The following is a 16,309-nucleotide window of genomic DNA, read 5'->3' on the forward strand; positions in this document are numbered from 1 at the left end:
CACACACACACACACACACACACACACTCACACACACACACACATACACACACACACACACACACACACACACACACACACACACACATACACACACACATACACACACACACACACATGCACACACACACACACGCACACGCACACACACATACATACACAAATTCCAGCTGGCGTATCTGTCTAGGTTGTTTTTAAAGGTACCCTAAGGATTCACTTCAATGACGCCACTTTGCAGTTTGTTCCTCTCATCTACAACTCTCTTGGTAAACCAGTTGTTTCCAACAGCCATTTTAAATCCGAATTTGGCCAATATGAGTCCAATGTTGCGAGCTGGGTCCTGGTTAGATATTTTCAGCGCACTGTTCCCATCCCATATTCAGTCTTTATTACTTTTCCATTTTGTACACTAGTATGAAATTCTCCTTCACTGTACTGATTTTTAGCGAGTATATATTCATTTCTCTTAAAATATCTTAGTAGGAAGAATTCGTATTGCAGGGAATTACTTTCGTCATCCTTCTCGGTATGTTTTCCAACGCATTTTCTTCTTTAATTTGGAGACCAGAACTACGTCGCAAGAACTGTTACTAAACAACCCTTCTGAAACTTAAAATGTAGTTATATAATATGGATTTTATATTCTTTTTCTTTTCTATATAAGGTCAAACAATCAATAAGCTTTAATGGTAACATTTATACAACATCTTGCTACATACATGAACACATATATGTATATAAGCCTGTCTGAGTTTTCTTCTACTTTCTTAATAGTTCTTGTTCCTATTTATTTCCTTTCATCTCCATTGAGAAAGTGGAAAAGAATCTTTCCTCCATAAGCCATGCATGTCGTAAAAGAAGACGAAAATGGAGGGGGCAAGGGGCTAGAAACCCCTTTTTTCTGAATAAATTGCTACACGTAAAAAGAAAAAGCTTTGATTTTCTTTCTATCTCGATGGGAGACGGCCGGAGCTTTCAAAAAATCTCTTCAAATACTTTCAATTCGTCTAATTTATGAACAATGCGGAGACTGTCTTAGGATTTAACTTGTTATTATCGGTAAAGTATTTAATAATTTCCTGATTTTTTCTATAACTAGAGAGTTATATATTTGAAAAAATATAATAAAAAAATTTTGTTGCAGTTTCCCCCAGACTTAATATGTTAGTTAACTGAGATTTTCATACAAGAGAGATATTACTGGTCATGTTTGGTTTAGGTACTGACAATGCTACTTATCTCTCTCTCTCTCTCTCTCTCTCTCTCTCTCTCTCTCTCTCTCTCTCCCTCTCTTCCTCTTGCTCTCTCTCTCTCTCTCTCTCTCTCTCTCTCTCTCTCTCTCTCTCTCTCTCCCTCTCTTCCTCTTGCTCTCTCTCTCTCTCTCTCTCTCTCTCTTGGTTTGCTTCCTTGTCTCTCTTTGTCGGGTGTATTTCTCTCTCCTGGTAAAGGGAGTAGTGCTTCATTGTCTCTGCTATTGGGCTGTAGTGTATTCCTTGTCTCTCCTGGTAGCGTGTACTGTTTTATTGTCTCTTCTGGTACATAGGTACTTTTAAAAGCCCTGTTGTGCCTGGCAGTAAATAAGGAAAACCAACGCAGGCGCAAGTAAAACCGCAATCTCTCCTGGTGTTTGTGCAGTGTTTCCTAGTCTCTCACGGTGGTTGTGTATTGCTTGCTAGTCTCTCATGGTGTCTGTGCAGAGTTTCCTAGTGTATCCTGGTGTTTGTGCAGTGCGTTTCATATCTCTCTTATTGGTGGAGCAGTGTTTCTTAGTCTCTCCTTGTGTGATTGTGGTGTGGCTTCTTGTCTCTTCATGGACTGAGTGTTCTTTGTTTCTCTTAATTGTGGTACGATGTGTTACTTGTCTCTCCTTTTTTGGGACTGTAGTGTGTTCCGTGTCACTCCTACTGGAGGTGTAGTGTGTTCTGTATCTCTCCTGGTAAAGTGTCTTGTGTTCCGGGTCTCTCCCTGGTGTGGTGTGGTGTGTTTCTTTGTTGTTCCTTGTGAGGGTGCAGTGTGTTCCTTGTTTCTCTTGTTGGGGAGTGGCAAGTGCCTTGTCTTTCCTGGTGAGTATGTAGTGTCCTTGTCTCTCCTGCAGGGGATGTTGCTTGTTCCTTGTCTCTCCTGCTGGGGGTATTGTTTGTTCCTTGTCTGTCCAGCTGGGGGTGATGTTTGTTCCTTGTTTCTCCTACTGGGGGTGATGTTTGTTCCTTTTCTCTCCTGCTGGGGATGTTTGTACTTTCTCTATCCTGGCTTGAGTATGGTGTCTTTCCTTGTCTCTCCTGTTCCAAAGTCTGGTGTATTGTCATGTTTCTCCTGACGAGAGTGTGGTGTAGTGCATTATCTTTCCTGGTGGTTTAAAGTTTATTTTCTTTCGTTTATTTCCTTTGGTTACTTTTGTGTCCTTGTCTTCCCTATTTAAGCGAGTTTCTTGGCGTCTCCTGGCGGATTGTGGCTTGCCTCTTTGACTCAGTTGGTAGAGTGCAGCACCTAATCAAGAGAGGATAGTGCAATAATACACTATCCTCTCTTAATGAGGTGCTTGTGTATGAGGATTATATAGGGGAAGAAATGAAGGGCAAGGGAGAGGACAAAGGAAAACAAAAGGAAATTGGCATCTATGTGAATGGAGAAAGTATTAAAAAATAAAATGCATCCCAGGGTGAGTTAATATATTGTTATTCCCAATAGTTTTTCTTCTTTTTAATTTATCATTAATTACAAGAATGGTGTTCACAATACAGGACTTATTCACATTTTTTATGAACACAGTGTATTCAAAGCAACTTCCAGCACTAGAGAAGCTAGAGACCAACATTCACCGTACAGTAGACGGTATAATAGTAGACATTAATGAAGTGCTCGTGTAACGTGATTCGTCCTGTTCACTTGTGTGTTCGCCTTAATACCCAAAACATCTGTTTTAGAAATTTTCTGTTAAGTTTGCATTGTTAATGAGCTTCGTCGCTGAACACACTGCCTCATAGTGTTCATTTTCGCGTATGATGACTCGCGCTCGTCCACGTACAAATAAATACACACGCACACACACACACACACACACACACACACACACACACACACACACACACACACACACACACACACACATACACACACACACACACGCACACACATACACACACAGAAACGCCATACACTCATACATACTCATTCAGTCACTCATAATCTCACTCTGCCACTCTGTCTTTTTCGCTCACACACTGTTTCAAATTTCACTCACTCTCTTACTCATTGACTCACTGACTCGTTGACTCACCGACTCACAAGACAACTCAGACATTTTCATTAATCGCTAAACAAATTAGGTCAGGCTCACAAAGGAGTTAATTTAATTAACTGAACAACTGAGTAAATGTTTGTAACCATGATTTTGGAGTCAACACTCAGATTAAACTGTGAGGACCGCCAGGCTCACTACCTCAGACCGGTTGTCTGACTGGCTTCTTCAGACAGGCTCACTGGTTGACTGGAGGCCTCCGTCTGTTTGACTGGCTTTCCCAGACCACCTGGCTGCCTACCTTAGTCAACCTAGCTCACTCGCTGTCCCCGACCACCTGGCTGCCTACCTTAGTCCACCTAGCTGACTCGCTGTCCCAACCACCTGGCTGACTGGCTTCTCCAGACCTCTCAGTGCTAGCCGAGGAAACAGCATTGAAAATTATTATTACATTTCTAGGAAAATTGCATTCCGCAAACGCGATTATTTAATCAAAATTCTTTCCTGTTACGATGCTGTTCACGTCGGGCAAAGCAAGGTTAGGGAGCAAGGAAGATAATGGAGGAAAGGTGAGGGGAAGGGGAGGAAGTGGGAGTAAGGAGAGGGGATGAGTTAGAGAAGTAAAGGAAGGGGTGTGAGGGAAGAGGGGAGGGAACTACGAGTGTAATAAAAGGTAGGTTCAACTATTGGGAATACCGTGGTTTATTGGGTATCTCAGGCGCGACGGAGACGTTCTTAGGAGACAGGTTCAATCCCGGGTGTGTGTGTGTGTGTATGTTGGAGAGGGGGGGTGTGCTCACGTAACTGTGGTTGCAGGGGTCGAGTCGTAGCTCCTGACCCCGCCTCTACAATGGTCGCTACTAGGTCCACTCTTTCCTTGCTCCAAGAGCTTTATCGTACCTCTTTTTAAAACTATGTATGGATCCTGCCCCCACTACATCACTCTCCAGACTGTTCTACTTCCTAATAACACATCGCTGTGACTCATCTGAGTTTTCAACTTGCAGTTGTGACCCCATGTTGCTGTGTCACATCTCTGAAACATTGTATGTGTTTGTGTAATTACCTATGTGGTTGCAGGAGTCGAGGCACATCTCCTTGCCCATTTTTTGATATGCATCTCAGTGTATATGTTCGGTATATTGACCCCAAGATTCTCTCTGAGTAAGGTTTCCAGCCTTTGGCCCGGGGCCTGTACTCCGTCTGCGGTCTTCTTTGTCCTCCAAGCTTCATTACTGTGCACTTGATGGGGCTAAACTCAAGGCGCCATTTGCCACACCATGCTTGCAGCCTGTCTCAATCCATTCCTAGCCCTTCCTTGTCCTCGTCCGCTTGTATTCTCCTCATTAGTTACACGTCGTCTGCGAAGAGGAATACCTGTGACTACTCTTTCCGTCATGTCATTCACGTATACGAGAAACAGCACCGTCCCTAGGACTGATCATTGTGGAACCTCACTCGTCACATGCACCCATTCCGACACCTCATCAAGGACCCTCACTTGTTTCCTTCCTGTCAGGTATGCCGTGTTCCACTGTACGGCTTTTTCTGCTATTCCTGCCCGCTCCTCTAGCTTTTATACTAGACTTTTGTGCGATACTGTGTCAAAAGTTTTCCTACAGTCCAAGAAAATGCAGTCTGCCCGTCCCTCTCTTTCCTGCTTTTTTTCTATTATCTTGTCACTGTTTAGTCACTGAAGCTTAGTCACTGAAGCTTAGTCACTGATGTTTAGTCACCGAAGTTGCTGTTAGTTCTCCCTGCTGAATGTGCTGGCTTTATCAATCTATTTTCATTCATTATTCTTGGTTGACTGGGATATTTTCCTCTGGATTTGAGGCCACTGGACCTGATATTGCCTATTATTATACATGTCATTTTGCAGATTTTTTATTCAGTTTGGAAAGAATTGTGTGTGTGTGTGTGAAAGATGGATCATGGCGCAAGTTAAGGCTTGTGAATGAGTAGATGTGTGCTAGGTTGAAGTGGCATGTGAAAGCAATGCCCATGGAACACGCTATTTATTTCTGGACCACATTCCACGATATTTGGTTCAATAGTAGCCATAGAGCAGCTTCACACATGACCCTCCACGTCACCGTAACATCGACCTTCCTTCTGACGTAATGTGCGTGCAAAGTCAAATATTTAAAACACCCAGCATGCCAGCCATGTACGTTCCTCCAGCCACGTACTTTCCTCCAGCTGCTTACGTTCCTCCAACCATACACGTAACCCCAGCCAGGCACGTACCCCCTTCCTCACACGTAATTCTCAGCCTCATACTTAACACTCACCCCTCACACGAACCCCACTGCCACTCTTAGCATCCCTACACAAGAAGGTGAAGACAGTTGTAGAGAAAGAGTATAGTGGACAGTTGGGTGGTGAATATGTCAGTAGACGAATGTAGGTATAGCACCTTCGTTCGTGTGTGTGTGTGTGTGTGTGTGTGTGTGTGTGTGTGTAACCTATAGTTACTATCCTATATGTGATTGCAGTGACCAAGTTTCAGCTCCTGACCTCGCCTTATGCCTGGCCGCTACTTTCGTCACTCTCTCCTGGCTTCGAGAGCCTTATCGTTTCTCTTCTTAAAACTGTATGTCGATCTTGTCTCTACCACTCCATTGTTCACGTTATTCCACTTCCTGACCACTCTAAGGATGAAGAAATACTTCCTAACATCCCTATGATTCATCTGTGTTTTTAACTTCCAGTAGTGTCCTCGTGTTTCTGTTTTCCGACTCTCCAATAGTCCTTTCTTCTAAATTTATCAGGTTCATTTCCAATAATTTCCCTTAATTTACTTAGCTCCGGGACTGGTCTACTTGCAAACCTCTGTACACACTCCAGTTTCATGTCATACTTGACCAACTGTTGGTTTCATTTTGGTGCTGCATACTCCCATATGGGTCTGACATATGACGCATACAGTATCGTGAATGACGCCTTGCTTAGGTTCCTGAAAGCTATTCTGAGATTTACCAGACGCGCGTTTGCTGCAGCAGTTATTTGGTAGATGTTCGCCTCAGGTACCAAGCTCACACCGAGGTCTTTCTCCGTGAGTGAGGTTTGCAACCCTTGGCCCCCGAGCCTGTGTCCTGTCTCTCGTCTTCATTGCCCAAACCCAATCTTCATAACCTTGCACTTGCTGCTGTTAGTTTTTGCATACCAGACCTGAAGCCTGTAAATGTCTATTTGAAGTCTTTCCTGGCCAACGCCTTTTTGTATTCTCCTCATTAGATTCACATAAACCGCAAACATTGATACCTCTGATTTCATCTCTTCTGTCATGTCGTTCACCTATACAAGAAATGGTATCGGTCCTAGTACTGACTGATTCCAGTGGAACTACCATCCATCACATACCCGATTTCCAACAAGTCTTCTCTGTCTATCACTTGTTTCTTTCCCGTTAAGTATTCCTTGATTCACTGTAGAGCCTTCTCTCTTATTCCTAGCTGCTCCTCTATCTTTTGTCCCAGTCTCTTGGGGAGAACTGTGTCAAATCCTTCATACAGGCCAGAAAATCTGTAATCTACAGATCCTTTCCCCACTTCCCTTTCTCTCCTTTCCTCTCTCTTTCATTTCCTCTCTCTCTCTCTCTCTCTCTCTCTCTCTCTCTCTCTCTCTCTCTCTCTCTCTCTCTCTCTCTCTCTCTCTCTCTCTCTCTCTCTCTCTCTCTCCCCTCTTTCCTTTCTTCCTCCCTCACTTCCTCTTTTCCTCCCTCTGGCTCACTTCTGTTAACTGTCGTATAACTCTAGTAGATTCATAAAACACGATTAATCATCTCCTTCCACTCTTTTCTACGTGAGTCAGCACTCTTCTAACAATCTTCTCTATAACCTTGCATACCATGCATGTCAGCAGTGACACTGACCACTAGTTGTCTCTCTGTCCCCTTCTTGGATATTTTGGTCTACTTAGCTGTTTTCCACATCGCTGGCATTTTTATGTCGCTTGACTTGTTTATGATTGTAACTAAAACTTACAGTGTGTGTGTGTGTTGTGTGTATGTGTGTGTGTGTGTGTGTGTGTGTGTGTGTGTGTGTGTGTGTGTGTGTGTGTGTGTGTGTGTGTGTGTTTGTGTGTGTGTGTGTATTTATGTCCATACGTGAATGTGGATGGAGGCAGACACAAGGCCGATAATCCACGCAGAAGTAGGATAACGCAGAGTGCTTTACCGTGCACCGGTAAGTCGTGCGTGCTGCCAGCCCACCTGCAGTGCAAAGCAATAAAAGTTGTGTTGAAGGAATATGCATAGTTGTATGTATACAAGCATGAATATAAATACATCCGCAAATACATACACACTTGTGCTAGTGTGTGTTTTGGTAACAAAATTGATTTCTCTTTAGTTTCGTCATAGCACCAAACATGGCGTAAAACAAACAGAGAGAGAAGCTAGCTCATAAAAAATGTACGTCTTGCTATAGTGTAACGTATATATATTAAAGTTAACAGTAAAGCCACTGTAAGTTTGCTATGACAAAAACAGCTTATATAAATGAACAAACGTATATACAGCATGCAATACCACTCTTTAATCTTCAATACACACTACCCACTACTACAAATCTTCAAAACATGCCACCCACTACAAGAACCCTCCGCATGCCACCCACTACTACAACACTCAACAATGTCACTTCACTACTACAACCCAACACAACACTGTCACTTCACTACTACAACCCTCCACAATTTGTTACCCGCTACTACAACCCTCCACAATTTGTTACCCGCTACTACAACCCTCCACAATTTGTTACCCGCTACTACAACCCTCCACAATTTGTTACCCGCTACTACAACCCTCCACAAAATGCCTCCAACTTTACAACCCTCCGCAACATCTTTCTTCACTTCTGCTATTCTCCATAACATGCACAACCTTAAACAACATGCTACTCACTTCAATCCTCCATAAAATGCCAACCCACTACTATAACCATACACATCATGCCGCCCTCTACTACAACTATTCACATCGTGCCGCACTCTATTACAACTATAGAAAACCTTTGCCTGTTCACGTTCAGCAACAAATTCAACCAAAATAAGAAAGTCTCAACCGCCCTTCTAGAACAGTTTCTTGCAGTTATTGAACTAATCCTGGCCATGCTCGCAAACAAGGTTTTCAGCCAGAGAGAGATCTGGCCACAAACCAGCAACCTCTCTTTAATACTCCGCTGACATGTTAATTCCACTCAAGCGGCATTAAAACCACCGAGGCTTGAACAAGTTCAAGGGCCCCATAATGATTTTGTCCGAAATTCCTGGTGCTGACATCTTAGTTACACACTGCCGACCGATGTGCTTGTGAAGGTAGCAATGAGGTCATTTTATGACTTTATAAGGGTAGCAGTCACCAATAGAGAGCCCTTAACTGATGCTACAGTATCTACTTCGAGGACTGTTGCGTATTGCACTTGACTCCAATTCTCGATGTTAAAGGCATCATCTGTCATAAAAAAATCATACCATAGAACCCGCGGGTTCTATCCCCGCCCATGGTTTGTTTGCAATTGTGTCACTACGATTTCGTGAGTCATCATCTATCATCTATATTTGGGTTAACATTTTGTTGGAGTTATTTGTTGTAATTATTTGCAGAGTCCCTATGCACAGCCTTTTAGTAGAAAGTATATTTCACTGGCTACATTGAAATATACTCTTTCTTACTCTATGATGTGTTAACGTTGGGAACAAATGAACCTTTAGTCCCCACAAGAAAGGTTCTGGATCAATCAAAGCTCTCGATACCGGACCTTTTTGAATGGCGGCTGTGACACCGTCACTGCGTCGTGCAAAAGCACTGAGTCACGAGATGGAAGATGGTAGTCAGCACAGTGAACTACTAGCCATGGGCAGCCTTTATGACGAGAATATGGTGTGGCTGCGCTCCTCTCGTGAGCCTTGCCTGGAAGTCCAGCCTTTTGAACAAAATTAAATATTCTCTCTCGGTCCTCCTGTTGACATAGTTACACAACGATGGTAGGATGATAGCCGCCTTGCGTCTGCTAGTGCACAGGCTGTCACTGAGCAATAGGCAATAGGAATGAATACCATATAGTATACAAGTCGCTGTGGTGTGCTTATGCAAGAAGGAATGGTAACGAAGCTATGACAATGGCTCACAATAATCTCATGGTTGGCCATTTAGATGTTAAAAACGCAAAAGTAGCAAAGGGCTTTTATTACTTTACCATAGCAATAGATTTGGCTGCCCATATCAGGACGTATCCCGCTTGTCAAATAAGAGGCACTAGATACCCGTAAGTAATAATATTATGTCAGATAAATATCAGGTCATAGTAAGAGTTCTGGTGAGGTTTTACGCAACTACGAGTGTCACGGAAGATCCAATCAGACTAGGACTCGAATTATACATCCAAGATGCTAACGAGGTTGTTACCCAATTAGGGATCCATCACGTGGCCACACATCACTATCCTGGACAACTTGTAGCCACACATCACTATCCTCCACAACATGTGGACACACATCACTATCCTGGACAACATGTGGCCACACGTCACTATCCTTCACAACATGTGGCCACACATCACTATCCTGGACAACATGTAGCCACACATCACTATCCTCCACAACATGTGGTCACACATCACTATCCTCCACAACATGTGGCCACACATAACTATCCTCCACAACATGTGGCCACACATCACTATCCTCCACAACATGTGGCCACACATCACTATCCTCCACAACATGTGGTCACACATCACTATCCTGGACAACATGTGGCCACACATAACTATCCTCCACAACATGTGGCCACACATCACTATCCTCCACAACATGTGGCCACACATCACTATCCTCCACAACATGCGGCCACACATCACTATCCTCCACAACATGTGGCCTCACGCTATGCTCCCCTAAATTCAACTACTAATTTAAGTTTGCTAATCCATAAAACAATAAAATTAAAATAAACATTCGAATGTTTTTTTTTATTCTTTTGTTACATATGAAACATAAATTCAAATATAAAGCTTCAAGTACCAAAAAAAAAAAAAAATGAAATTTTAAATAAAAATAAATTCCAGTAACGAATTTGGAAGTATTTTATTATAATTTTTATGTAATACGTAGAAAATTAAATTATGAATTATGTTTAGTCATCATTATTTTCATTTGTAATATAGAAATGCAATGAGAAAAAAGATCACCAAGTGGCAGCTCACATAAATGTTTTAACAGTTGTAGTTGAATGGGAAAGTGGCCGAACCCGGGATAAAGTCCCAGAAAATGAATTTGGTACCATTGGTTGTACAATTACATCCTGTATTACATCTTTAAAACTCCCATCAATTTAATACAGAGCATGTTTTTTTTAATTATTTTAAATATGGACTTTTCTGGTCCTTATTTCTCGCTCTAACGACTTAGGGGGCATGACATTGCCTTTATGCACTTTATGATTACACAACATCAGTTTCATCAACGACCATGACAGGTTCAGTGTTGCTGCAGGATTCACCTCGACACCATGCACATGTCATTACACATTTTAAACCATTTGCTGTAACACGAACACTTATTTGCGCCGCACAGATTCGTTTCTGTTTACATTTGCACAAAATATTTTTTTTTTTTTTTGCATTTTGGATGGAACTGTATCTTTATCATTCATAATGAGTTCAGGAGATAGATTAGCCTCCTTCCATCCACAGATACAGGTTTCCAAGCTGTCAAGATTTGTTTTAGTTCTTTATCTAGCACGTGTAAGTCTTGTACATCGATAAAACTGTTCTCCTTCAACATCTGAGCTACTTCAGAATTTCTGTCTAAGTCTTTACAGTGACAAACAATATTATTAGAGCCCCGTCTGTCAGATATTCCTCGGAGAGCACGGGCAATGGCTTTACCATTCATCATATAGGATTACAGGTAACAGCATGTGGACTATATACTTATGCCAGTACTCCTCTATTCCTGATCCTCTCATATAAAACACACTGGCTACAAACACTCTTTAGAAAGTGGAATCATATTTAACGTACTACAATCTTTTTTAAGGTTTTAAAGGTTAATATCCACCGATAACATGTAGTTAGCAAGTTTAGGTGTCTTACCTGTTCTCCTGTGTACACTGAAGATGAATATACACACACCTCTCATCATTTTGATTGAGTTCTATGAATGGCAAGAATAGTATATCTAACCTAATGACAATTTTTCATTTATTTGCTCCGAACAAATATTGCATTATGTCTGAGCAGTTTGCTGCAGGAATTTCTGACTACTAAACACAGATGTAAAGCACAAATGTTTCTTTTGTGTTCTGGAACTTCAAACATAGTACTGGTTCAAATACTAATCTGGGAAACTTATGAAAGTTTAATTATTAATAATTTCAAATGTACAAAGATGAACTCTACATAAAACTTTGATGTGCCTTGTGTTTTACAATGTTTGGTAATAAAAATATAGTTTATCATTGTATTTTTTTGATGTAAGGAACCCACCAGGTCTTACTAAACATGAAGTATGTTCTTTCTCTTCAAGTATATTACTGTACAGAAAAAGATTTATGATATTTTTCAATTAAATTTAAACGCGGTTAAACATATGTCCTTAATTATTTAGGTATGCTACTTAAAAACTTACATGTTTCACGATATAAGAACATAAGAAAGGATGAACATTGCAGCAGGCCTATTGGCCCGTACTAGGGAGATGCTTCTCAAACCCAATCAACAAAAATATTTATTCAACTAATTTTCAATGCTACCCAAACAAAGAGTCAGACACGTATCACCAGTCAGGACGACGTACCCTTAACATCAGGACGACATACTATAATAACGCTAGAAAGCCGTTCCCCCCGAGCAGAGGAGTATGATGTGGATAAATATCTGAACAGTGACGCTAATGACCCGTTCACTAGAAGTAGAGGAGAGTGGTGCTGGATAAATACTTGATAAAAATTGCCAAATTAAAATTAGATCAAGTAACAGATCATCGAATTTTTGATAAAAGTGCTTATGAAGTATTTAAACTGTATCTGAACTAGCATATCAAGCAAAAACGAAAATACTTTTTTTCTGCTTTTGCAAATGCAAATTCAACTGTAACTACTTGTCTGACCCCATCCCTGGTAGCCACTAGCTTCCATCTTCACAATATGCAACCACACACTACTGCTTTATGCAACAAGCCCCCCCAAAAATTAATCTCTACAACAAGCACACACATCATTAATCGCTACTACTTGCAACCACATACCTTTAACCCCTAACAACATACAATCACACACCACTACCCTTCACAAAATGTAGCCACACTACTACCCTTCACAGCATGCAACCACATACCACTACCTTCCACAACATGGTATGATACACAACTACCCTCACCAACATGCTACCACACACCACCACCCTCCCCAACATAACTCCACAAAATGCTTTACTCTACATCATGGTACCACACACCACTACCCTCCCCATCACGCCATCACGTACCACTACCCTCTCCATCACGACATCACGTACCACCACGCTCCCCATCACGCCATCACGTACCACTACCCTCCTCATCACGCCATCACGTACCACTACCCTCCCCATCACGCCATCACGTACCACTACCCTCCCCATCATGCACCACCACCCTCCCCATCACGAAATCTCGTACCACCACCTTCCCCATCGCGCCATCACGTACCACTACCCTCCCCATCACGCCATCACGTACCACCACCCTCCGCAACACATCAATACCCTCCACGCAGAAATTTTTTGTTTGAATTTGTCGACATATATGTGTGAGACTGAAATAATTTAAAGCGCGTAAAACAGCAATACTGACAAATATAAATCTTTAGCTATCTTCAGTCCCTCTTTATCACGCCATCCCTGATTGTCCTTCTTATTTCGATTATCACAGTCTGATGTCGTAAGTACATGTGCAGTGCAAGTGTGGTGACATTAAAGTATATGTATGGTAATTTATACTACAAGATTTTTCCACAAAATCCTAAAATCACGGTGAGTCTACTACACCGATGCCTCGAATTTGACGGAAAATTATGAATTCCGAGAAAATCGTAAACGAATATTTAAAATAATTCGAAGATTGGGTGAAGTTTTCACCCGTGAAGAGACGACACTAAAATCACAAAGCAAATGCTGTTTTCACCACACTATTAATGAGTCATCATCATCATCATCATCATCATCATCGTGCTTTTGGAGTTGTACAATATCTGAAGAATTCGCATGAAGGAATGCTAAATATGTTGTAGTAATGTATAGGAAAGTTTTTAAATAAAAAGAAACATAACATGTAGAAAAAATTCAATAAAAGAAATCTGTCTCAAGTATTAAGGAAAAATGGTGAGAGGAGAGACCCGGAGAGCGAGGTTTTTCCTCATCGTGAAACGGAAAAGAGAGAGAATATAATATCAATAAAAATACAAAAAAAAAAAAGATAAAATATTTAATAAACATTTTCTCTAACTAGCAATATTGAGAACAAACGACCTCAATTTCATATTACAAAAACATGAGGCAGAAATACAATGGGGAGTACTTTTCACAATTATTGTAGTGGAGGGTTTGGTAGGGAGTCCACTGGAGGAAACATTGGTCAGCATCACCACAGCTTACTTAAAAATAATATTGATGATAAATTAATTAAAGAGGACACGGCACTAGGAGGTACTGCTCCTTTACTGTTGTTTCTTTGTACAGGCAAAAAAAATATGAGCGAGCACGCGCGCATGTGTGTACGCGCGTGCACACATGCGCGCAAGCACACACACACACACACACACACACACACACACACACACACACACACACACACACACACACAGGAGCTCGGACTCGACCTCCGCAACCTCAACTAGGTGAGTACAATTGGAAGTTGAAGACCCAGATGAGTCAAAGGGATGTTAGCAAGTATTTCTTCAGTCATAAAGTAGTTAGGAAGTGGAACAGCCTATCAAATGAGGTAGTGGAGGCAGGAACCATACATAGCTTTAAGATGACGTATGATAAAGCTCATGGAGCAGGGAGAGAGAGGACCTAGTAGCACTCAGTTAAGAGGCGGTTCCAGGAACTGAGTCTCGACCCATGCAACCACAATTAAGTGAGTACACAGGTTTTCATGTTCTTTGAGTTGTTAAATATAACTTTAACACGTGAAATACCATATATATATATATATATATATATATATATATATATATATATATATATATATATATATATATATATATATATATATGCAAGGAATTCGCAAGAGCAGGCGAAATATACACAAACACTGATCTCTGGCTGAAGGAGACTCGAACCTACGAACCTTGGAACAAGGTACGCAGTGCTTTACCAATCTACCCACACTGGACCTATACCTTAGAGTCCAGCTTGCGCTAGACTTTGATCCAAGTCAGTGTTTGTGTATATTTCGCCTGCTCTTGCGAATTCCTTGCATTGTTAATATCTCTAGTAAGGCTGATGCATGCAGGGGATGAGATGAAAAGCCTTCTCCCTGAAAGCTGGCTGCCTTGGATCAAAGTGTAGCGCAAGCTGGACTCCAAGGTATTGGTCCAGTTTGGGTAGATTGGTAAAGCACTGCGTACCTTGTCCCAAGGTTCGTAGGTTCGAGTCTCCTTCAGCCAGAGATCAGTGTTTATATATATATATATATATATATATATATATATATATATATATATATATATATATATATATAACAGGCCTTGTTCTTATATATTTTCCTTTCATCTCCATGGAAAAGTGGAAAAGAATCCTTCCTTCATAAGCAGTGCATGTAGGAAAAAGCGACTAAAATGTAATTTTTAGTATAAATTACTAAATACAAGAAGGAAACTTTATTAAAATGGAATGTTTGAATGTGTGTGGATGTAGTACAGATGATAAGAAACAGATGATTGCCATTATTATGAATGAAAAGAAGTTGGATGTCATGGCTCTAAGCGAAACAAAGCTGAAGAAGGTGGGGGGAGTTTCAGTGGGGAGAAATAAATGGGAGAAGGCCGGGTGTAAATGAGAGAGAGGTAATACTAAGGAAGGAGTAGCAATAATGTTGATGACTCAATTTTGAATAGAAAACAGGAAACATTAATATATAAATTCAAGGATTATGTAAATTACAATAAGGGTCGGATGTGAAAAGTGGGTTATACTAAATGTTTATATACCTGAAATGAAGAAGAGTGTAGAGGCTAGACAGAGAGAGAGATTTTTTTCTGGAAATGTTAAGTAACTGTTTAAAGTTTTGAACCAAATGAAAAAGTAATTGTCACAGTGGATCTGAATGCTAAACTGGGAGTATCATTTGTACAGGGCGTAGTAGGTAAGTCCTGTGTGCCACAGGTAAGTGATAATGGCGGACCTATGATTGAACTTTATAGCAGCAGCTGAACTGACAGTAGGAAGCTGTGGGATAGTAGCAGCTGTGGAACAGTAGGAGCTGTGGAACAATAGCAGCTGTGGGGCAGTAGCAGCTGTGGGACAGTAGCAGCTGTGGGACAGTAGCAGCTGTGGGACAGTAGCAGCTGTGGGACATACCGCCAGTTCTCGATGTTTTGTCAAAGAAAATATGTTTTATCTATAATCTGGATGTAGACTGAGACTATGCTGTATGTATTATTTTATTGAAAAACAAGAAGCTTTCTCATTAAATTATATATCTGCAGAATTCTCTGTTAATAAAGTTTTAAAATCATGACTGATAAATAAAGAAAATAAGCCGATTATAGAATTTATTAATAATCGTAGTAAAATACGTGTTGACGTGGGCAGATGCTTTATGATCGATGTCTTATCGGGCAAAGGTTCCATGTGGGCCAGGAGCCACAGGATGGTGAGCAGTGGACGAAGTGTGCAGGTGGAGGTAGTAGCAATGTCACTCGCTGGAGTGGTATCACCGTGTTTAGTAGTATTACAGGCGGCTGTTTTAGCAACTATGAATATTTGAAGCAGTCCAGGAGACAAGTTAGGGCATATTACATGATATATGTTATTGGACAAGGCCCAGTGAGGTGTATGTTATATGGTACAAGTTTAA

The sequence above is a fragment of the Cherax quadricarinatus genome, chromosome 24 (assembly GCF_038502225.1).
Source record: "Cherax quadricarinatus isolate ZL_2023a chromosome 24, ASM3850222v1, whole genome shotgun sequence".
NCBI classification, from domain to species: Eukaryota; Metazoa; Arthropoda; class Malacostraca; order Decapoda; family Parastacidae; genus Cherax; species Cherax quadricarinatus.